The following is a 9,330-nucleotide window of genomic DNA, read 5'->3' as shown; positions in this document are numbered from 1 at the left end:
TCCTGTTGTGTGGCATTCCCCTTCCTGTGTGCATGTGTTCTCATTGTTCAACTCCCACTTATGAGTGAGATCATGTGGTGTTTTGTTTTCTGTTCTTGTGTTAGTTTACTGAGAATAATGGTTTCCAGCTTCATGTCCCTGCAAAAGACATGAATTCATCCCTTTTTTATGGCTTCATAGTATTCCATGGTGTATATGTGCCACATTTTTTTTATTCATGGATGGACATTTGGGTTGGTTCCAAGTCTTTGCTATCATGAACAGTGCTGCAATAAACATATGTGTGCACGTGTCTTTAAAATAGAATGATTTATAATCCTTTGGGTATATATCCAGTAATGGGATTGCTGGGTCAAATGGTATTTCTGGTTCTAGATCCTTGAGGAATTGCCACACTGTCTTCCACAATGGTTGAACTAATTTACACTCCCACCAACAGTGTAAAAGCTTTCCTATTTCTACACATCCTCTCCAGCATCTGTTGTCTCCTGATTTTTTAATAACCATTCTAACCAACATGAGACGGTATCTCATTGTGGTTTGCATTTCTCCAATGACCAGTGATGATGGGCATTTTTTCATGTGTTTGTTGGCCTCATATATGTCTTCTTTTGAAAAGACCAACAAAATAGACAGACCACTAGCCAGATTAATGAAAAAGAAAAGAGAGAAGAATCAAATAGATGCAATAGAAAACAATAAAGGGGATATCACCACCAATTCCACAGAAATACAAACTACCATCAGAGATTACTATGAACAACTCTATGCATATAAACCAGTAAACCTGGAAGAAATAGATAAATTTCTAGACACTTGTACCCTCCCACGCCTAAACCAGGAAGAAGTTGAAACCCTGAATAGACCAATAAGCAGGGTTGTAGTGGAGGCAGCAATTAATAGCCTACAAACCAAAAAAAGCCCAGGTCCAGATGGGTTCACAGCCAAATTCTACCAGACATACAACGAGGAGCTGGTACCACTCCTTCTGAAACTATTCCAAACAATACAAAAACAGTGCTTCTCAAATCATTTTATGAGACCAACATCATCCTGATACCAAAACCCGGCAGAGACTCAACAAAAAAAGAAAACTTCAGGCCAATATCCATGATGAACTTACATGCAAAAATCTTCAATAAAATACTGGCAAACCGATTGCAACAGCACATCAAAAAGCTTATCCACATGATCAAGTAGGCTTCATCCTGGAGATACAGGCTGGTTCAAAATATGCAAGTCTATAAACGTAATCCACCACGTAAACAGCACCAAAGACAAAAACCACATGATTATCTCAATAGATGCAGAGAAGGCCTTGACAAAATTCAACAGCCCTTTATGCTAAAAACTCTCAATAAACTAGGTATTGATAAAACATATCTCAAAATAATGAAAGCTATTTATGACAAACCCACAGCCAATATCATACTGAATGGGCAAAAACTGGAAGCATTCCCTTTGAAATCTGGCACTAGACAAGGATGCCCTCTCTCACCACTCCTATTCAATATAGTATTAGAAGTTCTAGCCAGAGCAATCAGGCAAGAAAAAGAAATAAAGGCTTTTCAAATAGGAAAGGAGGAAGTCAAATTGTCTCTATTTGCAGACGACATGATTGTATAGAAGACCCCATCACCTCAGCCCAAAATCTCCTTAAACTGATAAGCAACTTCAGCAAAGTCTCAGGATACAAAATAAATGTGCGGAAATCACAAGAATTCCTATACACCAATAACAGGCTAAAGAGAGCCATTCACAATTGCTACAAAGAGAATAAAATACCTAGGATTACAACTAACAAAGGATGTAAAGGACCTCTTCAAGGAGAACTATAAACCACTGCTCAAGGAAATAAGAGAGGACACAAAGAGATGGAGAAACATTCCGTGCTCATGGTTAGGAAGAATTAATATTGTGAAAATGGCGATACTGCCCAAAGTGATTTATAGATTCAACGCTATCCCCATCAAGCTACCAATGACCCTCTTCACAGAACTGGAATAAAACACCTTAAACTTCATATGGAACCAATCTCTTCTTCTTAATTCCTTGTTAATTTCAGTCTACCTATAATTTGCAGTGGATATAACATTTCACATTCACAAATGTACATGTGCAAAGATGTGACTTTTGCAAAACTAAACTTAATGTAGCTTTGTAAGCTTACAGTGTCTGTTCCTACCAGATAGCCAAAAACTTAATCATACCAATTTGAAGTTATTAACTCACTTACAATTAAAAACTTTGTATATTTTTGTGCCTACTGAATCAATCCAGGAGTTTCTCTGCTTTGCTATCCTTCTCCATGGAAGTTATGTAAGTTCCCACCTGACTGAAATATTGTGATTTATTGTCCTGGGATAAGGTGAGGGCTTTCCAGCCTTCCTGTTACATCATGTACTCTTTGACCATTGCTAAGATATGGCTTGCAACACTTGATCTTTCACATTCATTTCTGGCCCTGCTACATCTGCTGTGGCTATCTGAGACCCAAACCTAGACCCCAGACGACACTTGACATCACCTTAGCCCAACAAGCAAAGCCAATTATCCACTTCTGTGCTGACGAATTCTTGCCAGCCTTTTCCATGATACAGGGAGGTGCTCACATTGATGCTCTGCCTCTCAAGTACCCACTTCAGCTTTGATTGGACCTGGATCACTTCCCAAAGGCCTGCAGTCTCCTAGGTTATCCTCTGATAGGCCAGGTCTCCTAGGACCTGTGGTTGCTGTCACTGTTTACATAATCCATCCTGAGCAATGGATTCATTCTAAGGTACCAAGCAGTTATTCCTGACCCCTGATTCTTCCTTCCTACTCTCTGGATGCACCTTTGTCTCTTGGGGGCAGGAAGCTGCTCCTGGATCATTACTCAAGAAACACCCCTTTACAGTTCATGCTATAAACATTCTGCTATGAGCCCTCCATCACTGTCAGGATTTGGAGCTTAATAAAACTTTTTTCTATAAAAAGTTCCAGCTCATACTGTAGCAGGACTTGCACTTAAGCCTCTTATTTCTGCTATTTTCAGCAATGTCAGATTTGATGTGGGAAATTTAGTAATAATTTCTTTCTTTCTGGCAGTTTCTGGTCACCCCTGGGGACAGTACCTATGGAAGATAGTTTTTGTTTTCTTGAGGATTTCTAGTAAGTGAAAATTTCCCTCTTGTCCTTCCTATTTTATTCTATGGCTCGTTTCCATAAAAGTCATCATAAAATAGACCACTTAGTCATCTTGTTATTTTTTTTTCCTTTTTTTTTTTTTAACAGGCATTGCTTGCTACATTTATTACTTGTCAAGGTTACTTAAGAATTGTCTCTCTGTGAAAGACAAAATGCACTTGGTAATTAAAGAGATTATTTTATTTAGGCAAACCATTCATTAATGAAGAGCAAGAACACCTGGGGTATAGAAAGGCAGGTAAACAAGAGGGCTGTGAAGAAGGATAGGCAGGGAGACTCAGACATTTGGAGAAGAGGGTGGAGGGCATTCTTACTGTGGAATATGTCAGGCAGAGTGGTTCCTGGTGGTTAGCCATTTCCCAGAATATCAGTAAAGGATTAAAATTTAACATCGTCAGTTCCCCTTTTTGTTCAAGAGGAATAATATTCTTTTTTGTTCAGTAATCCCATGATTACTCAGAAGGTTAAAAATAAAAAAAAAAAGAAGCCAGCAACAAGAACTACAAAAAAACCCTTTACAAACTTTTACTAAAGCAGACAAGGTAAACACAGACTCTTTTTGAAAATCTTATAAATAAACCCTTCAACCCTTAGCTAACTTTGACCATAGTAAATAAATTTCTCTCTCTCTCTCTTTTTTTTTTTTTGGTGAACTTCCTACATCTCTTCAGGCTTTGTCTTTCACAACAACGGTCAGTTATTTCTCTTTAGGAGAAAACCATTCTCACACTAGTATTTTTCAGCGGGCAAGCTGAGCTCATGAATATACAACTCACGACTTCCTGCAGCCACACATTCCTTGTAGAACAACTTTACAGAGTGGTAAAAATCAGCATGTTCATTAACAGGCCCAAGCATATAGTCTCCAAGTAACAGAAACTAAGAGGCAAAATATAGATAAACTTAAGACCTTAAGACTTTACTTTGTTTCAGTACTCTGTCTTACTTGGACATTATTTAGGTATTCAATAAATATCTGTCAATTAACTAACTTTAGTGTAAATCTGAGGTTTTAAGTTGCCTAAAGATCTTGGAAATTATCTTCAAGCTGACATACTATAAAACATAATTACTATTGATATAAAGTTTGTCATTATAATAATTTATTTGGTTAAACACAAATTTATATTTTTCATAATTTTAAACATTAATCTTAAACATTAGTAATACAAGTTTAATAAATCAGTAAATCTGTATACGTTTGCACAGACCAAAGCTTCATCTAAATTATATGAACTTGAATTCCTAAATCATATCCAAGTTACTTTCTGTAAAAATAAGTTTTAAATCAAGACATTGAAAGTAACATTCAATTTTCACTTATTTTTTTTTTTTCCTTTTTATGGAGAACAAGTTCTCTCTATATTGCTCAGGCAGGTCTTGAACTCCTGGGCTCAAGCTATCTTCCTGCTTCTGCCTCCCTAAGAACTGGAATGATAGGTGTGAGCCACCATGCCTGGCTAGATTCAATTTTCTTAATTTCTGGAAATATTATAAATATTCAATTTATATAAGTATTTACTAATCTCTAAAATAATAAGAATAGAACACCATTAAGAGATTTTATAATCTAATGATTAATACCATCCTAAGGTAGAGAAATATTACACATTCATACAATGAGAGGTAAAGACCTTTCTGAATTATAAATACATATGCATGCAGGCATAGAGAGAGCTTACAGCTTCAATTCTGCAATTTTAGCCATGGGTCAAGTATAAATACATAATTACAAAACTCATTGGTTCATATCAAAAAGCTGTTCTTTTCACAGCAGGTATGAATCCTTAATTTATTTGAGCTCAGTATGGACAGGTAGACAAACAGAAGAGACTAACACACCAGATTGTCAACTCTCATCCAAGAGAGACAGACTTCCATAAAATCATTAATTTATTACAGAGATCACCAAATGGTCAGACCACAAAACCAAAAGAAGCCACAATCAGGCCAGGCGTAGTAGCTCATGTCTGTAATCCCAGCATTTTGGGAGGCTGAAGTGGGCAGATTGCCTGAGGTCAAGAGTTTGAAACCAGCCTGGCTAACATGGTGAAACCTGTCTGTACTGAAAATACAAAAATTAGCTGGGCATGGTGGTACATGCTTGTAATCCCAGCTACTTGGGAGGCTGAGACAGGAGAATCGCTTGAACCCTAGAGGTGTAGGTTGCAGTGAGCCAAGATTGTTCCATAACAATCCAGCCTGGGTGACAAAAGCAAAACTCCATCTCAGAAAAAAAAAAAAAAAAAGAAAGAAAGAAGAAAAGAAAAAAAAAGCCACAATTGAAAATCAAGTGAGTTCTCACAAGAAATCAAAGTCAAGTCCCCATCATGCTGCCAATGGGCATGGGTCCCCAGAGTGCATGAGTTGAGAGCCCAACATGAAGAGTCAGAACCATCCCTGGTCCTCAGAGCACCCATCAGGAATGGAGCACAAAGGGCTCCAACAGGCCTCCTTGCCTCGGTGGAACAGACGGAGATCTGAAAGCAAGATGTGATCCTATCCAAGTCATGGCACCAAAACTGTGAAAGACAAATGCTATAAAAAGATAAGGATATGATTTTATTCAGGCTCTTGCAATTGGGAGAACATTCATGAATGTGGAACATCTCAAAGAAGAGGGAGAAAGCCTGGAGTTTTGAACAAGAAGTCATGAGAAAGGATGGACTGGAAGTCTTATGGGATTTACAAGAGAAGGCATTCTTATCTTGCAATATGTGAGGGCAATGTGGCCCTCTGTGATGTGCCATTTCCCAGAACACAAAAGCTGGGGATATTTCTTAACTGTTAAACTCTGAGGCTTAGCCAAGTCTCAACATTCTCACCCCCTCACCTTCTAGTAGATATCAGCTGGTGCAGGAGTTTAGAGTTTGCAGTAGGTAAAGAGGCAGAGCTGTATAACGTGGAAAAGTTACTAAAGTGGTTTTGATTACACTGTCCTCCAAATCAAAATCACTTATCTATTTAATAAGTTCCTTAAAGTCAGCAACTATATAGTTATATCACTTTGTAACACTGGAGGAGTTACTTAATTTCTCTCACCATCCCTCTCCTACGCAGCAAAATTAGGAAGTTGCAGACACATACAAGAATGTTCATTGTATTTTTATTTATAAAACCAAAAGACTGAAAACAACCTAAATATAAGCCAATGGGAGAATGAATGAATAAAATAATTTATATTCACGCAATGGGCTACTATGGCAGTTTAAATAATTTGATGTACACACATTATCACAAATACAACTTAAATATAACATGTTAAGAAAGAAAATTAGAGAATGATACCAACAGTGCATTATGTATGGAACTTTGAACTCACAATATAGAAACAATATTATGTATAGTGAATGCATATATACATGAAACCATTTTTAAAAATGGATGAGAGTTGGGCTGGTCCGATCCCTGCCACTAGCCACATGTGGCTATTGAATGGTTGGAATACAGCCAATCTGAATTGAGATGTGCTGTGAGTGTAAGTTACACACTAAAAAAAGGTAACAGCTCATTAACAGTTTTTAAATGTTGACTGTCCAGTGAATAATATTTTGGATATATTGGGTTATATAAAATAATTATTAAAATTAATTCCACTTGTTTCTTTTTACTTTAAAAATGTAATTAACTTTTTATATTTGTTTCAAAATGCCATTGAAATAAGAATTAACATGTCACACAATTCTCTCATTTACATTGTACAATTTAATGTTGTTTTTATATGTTCACAGGGTTGTACAATCATTGCTACAATAAATTTAGAATATTTCATCACCCCGAAAGAAGCCTGTTCCCATTACCAGTCAGGCAATCGCAAGTCTACTTTTTGTCCCTAAGAATGTACTTAGAGATTGTCATTTTATAGAAATGAAATCATACAACATGCGGTCTTCTGTGACTGGCCCAGTTCACTTAGCATAATGTTTTCTTTTTCTTTTTAAAAAAATATGAAATGTTTCACGAATTTGTGTGTCATCTTTGCATAGGAGCCATGCTAATCTTCTCTCTATTATTCCACTTTCGGTTTAACTTTTGATTTTGGAATAGTTCTAGGTTTACAGAAAAATTGCAGACAGTATAGGAAGCACTTGCAGTGATATTCAGTTTCCCCTGCTATTAACATCTTACATCAGTATGGTGCGTTTGCCACAATTCGTGAACCAATTGTTTACATTGTTACTTACATTCCTATTTTAATTTTTACATAATTGTACGTATTGATGGAATACATAGTAGCATTTTGATACATATAATGTATAATGATCAGATCAAGGTGATTAGCATATCCATCCTCCAAAACATCATTTCTTTGTGCTTGGAATATTCAGTATCCCCCCTTTAGCTATTGGAAACTATATAATATATTATTACTAACTATAGTTATCATACAAGGGTGTAGAATACTAGAACTTATTGCTCCCACCTAGCTGTAATTTTGTCGTTTAACAAATCTCATCCTATCGCCCCCTTTCTTCCTATTCTTCCCAGCCTCTAGTATCCTCTGTTCTACTTTTTACTTCTATCAGATCAACTTTTTTTTTTTAGCTTCCACATATGAGTGAGAACATGCGGTGTTTAATTTTCTGTTCCTGTCTTATTTTAAATGTGGCTACTAGACATTTAAAATTACATATGTGCCTCCCATTATATTTCTGGTGGACAGTGCTGAACTAGAAGTTTACATCGCAAACATCCCAAATAACACTTGCAGTGATATTTAAAGGAACTTTTAGTCATGAGTAAGGTTGAATGCATTAAAGAAAAATAGACTAGAAGCAAATATGACAAAATGTTAACAGTTGTTAATTCTGAACTATGATAGTAGAGATGATTGTTCCAATGTTTGTCATATATTTTTTATTTCTCAAAAAAGAAAAAAGTCTCCAAAAACTTGAATTATCTCCCACTCTTATGGTTGACTAAATAAAATGAGCAGTGCACTGGAATTTATTAAAAACTAGCCATGTAGGTCGGGCGTGATGGCCCATAGCTGTAATCCAGCACTTTGAGAGGCCAAGACGGATAAATCACTTGAGCCCAGGAGTTTGAGATCAGCCTTGGCAACATGGTGAAATCCCACCTCTACAGAAATAAATAAATAAATAAATAAAATAGCTTGGTATGGTGGCATGCGCCTATAGTCCCAGCTAGTTAGGAGTAGGTGGGAGGATTACTGGAGCCCAGTGAGTCAAGGCTGCAGTGAGCCATGATTATGCTACTATACTCCAGCTTGAGTGACAGAGTGAGACCATGTCTCCAAAAACAAAACAAAAACAAAAGCAAAAAACTAGCCATGTAGCTTTAGTCACCTAATTTTTCTGTGCCTCACTTTTCTTTTCTCCAAAATGAGTACTTGAAAGGAATCTTCAAGATCTTGCCAGCTCTCAAAGAAAACTAATTTGTTCTTTATGATACCATTTTGGAGATTTGGCATAGTAAATAGTAATAAATATTGTAAAAACACTTGTATTTATCAAAAGAAATGTTTCTAGTAGTGGTGATGACATTGGCATACGTTATTCCATGTAATTAATCCGAAGATAGTTGTTTTAGGAATTTGGTATAATTTTGAATTAATCACCATGAGCATCCTGGGCTTGTTTTCATTTATTTTTCTGTTTCTATTAAAAGATTTGCCTTTATCATGCATCAGGGAACTCAGTACAACAACAGACGTTTATGCAGAATTTGATGATCTATGTTGTTAAGATGTGTAACGTAGATGATATTAGTAGTACATGGGAGTAATTATATTTTAGCCCATCAGAACAATGAAAAAGGCCTTCTGTTGACTCTCCATAAAGTATTACAGCATGAATAAACATTTTAAAATATGTTTTAAAACATATATTTACTAAGAAATAAAGCATAAATAGTAATGTGATCCATTACTAATTTGAAACTTTCAAAATGCAAGTAAATTCTCCTCATATGTAATTTTTTTTTTTTTTTGAGACAAAGTTTTGCTCTTGTTGTCCAAGCTGGAGTACAGTGGTGTGATCTCGGCTCACTGCCACCTCTGCCTCCTGGGTTCAAGGAATTCTCCTACCTCAGCCTCCCGAGTAGCTGGGATTATACGCACATGCCAACATACCCAGCTAATTTTTTGTATTTTTAGTAGAAGAAGGGTTTCACCATGTTAGC

General features: G+C 36.3%; 1 non-coding gene across 1 annotated transcript; it reads right to left on the bottom strand.

Annotated features, from left to right (window-relative positions):
* Positions 1-7,127: 7,127 nt before the first annotated feature.
* Positions 7,128-7,233, bottom strand: LOC135271502 (U6 spliceosomal RNA). Its single transcript, XR_010339665.1, has one exon. It is a non-coding gene; the product is annotated as a U6 spliceosomal RNA (small nuclear RNA).
* Positions 7,234-9,330: the final 2,097 nt, after the last annotated feature.

The sequence above is a fragment of the Aotus nancymaae genome, unplaced genomic scaffold, assembly GCF_030222135.1.
Source record: "Aotus nancymaae isolate 86718 unplaced genomic scaffold, 86718_ANA_hifiasm-v0.15.2.pri h1tg000079l, whole genome shotgun sequence".
In the NCBI taxonomy this organism is placed as follows: Eukaryota; Metazoa; Chordata; class Mammalia; order Primates; family Aotidae; genus Aotus; species Aotus nancymaae.
The sequence above is the reverse complement of the archived record's forward strand: the minus strand, read 5'-3'. Positions and strand labels throughout refer to the sequence as shown.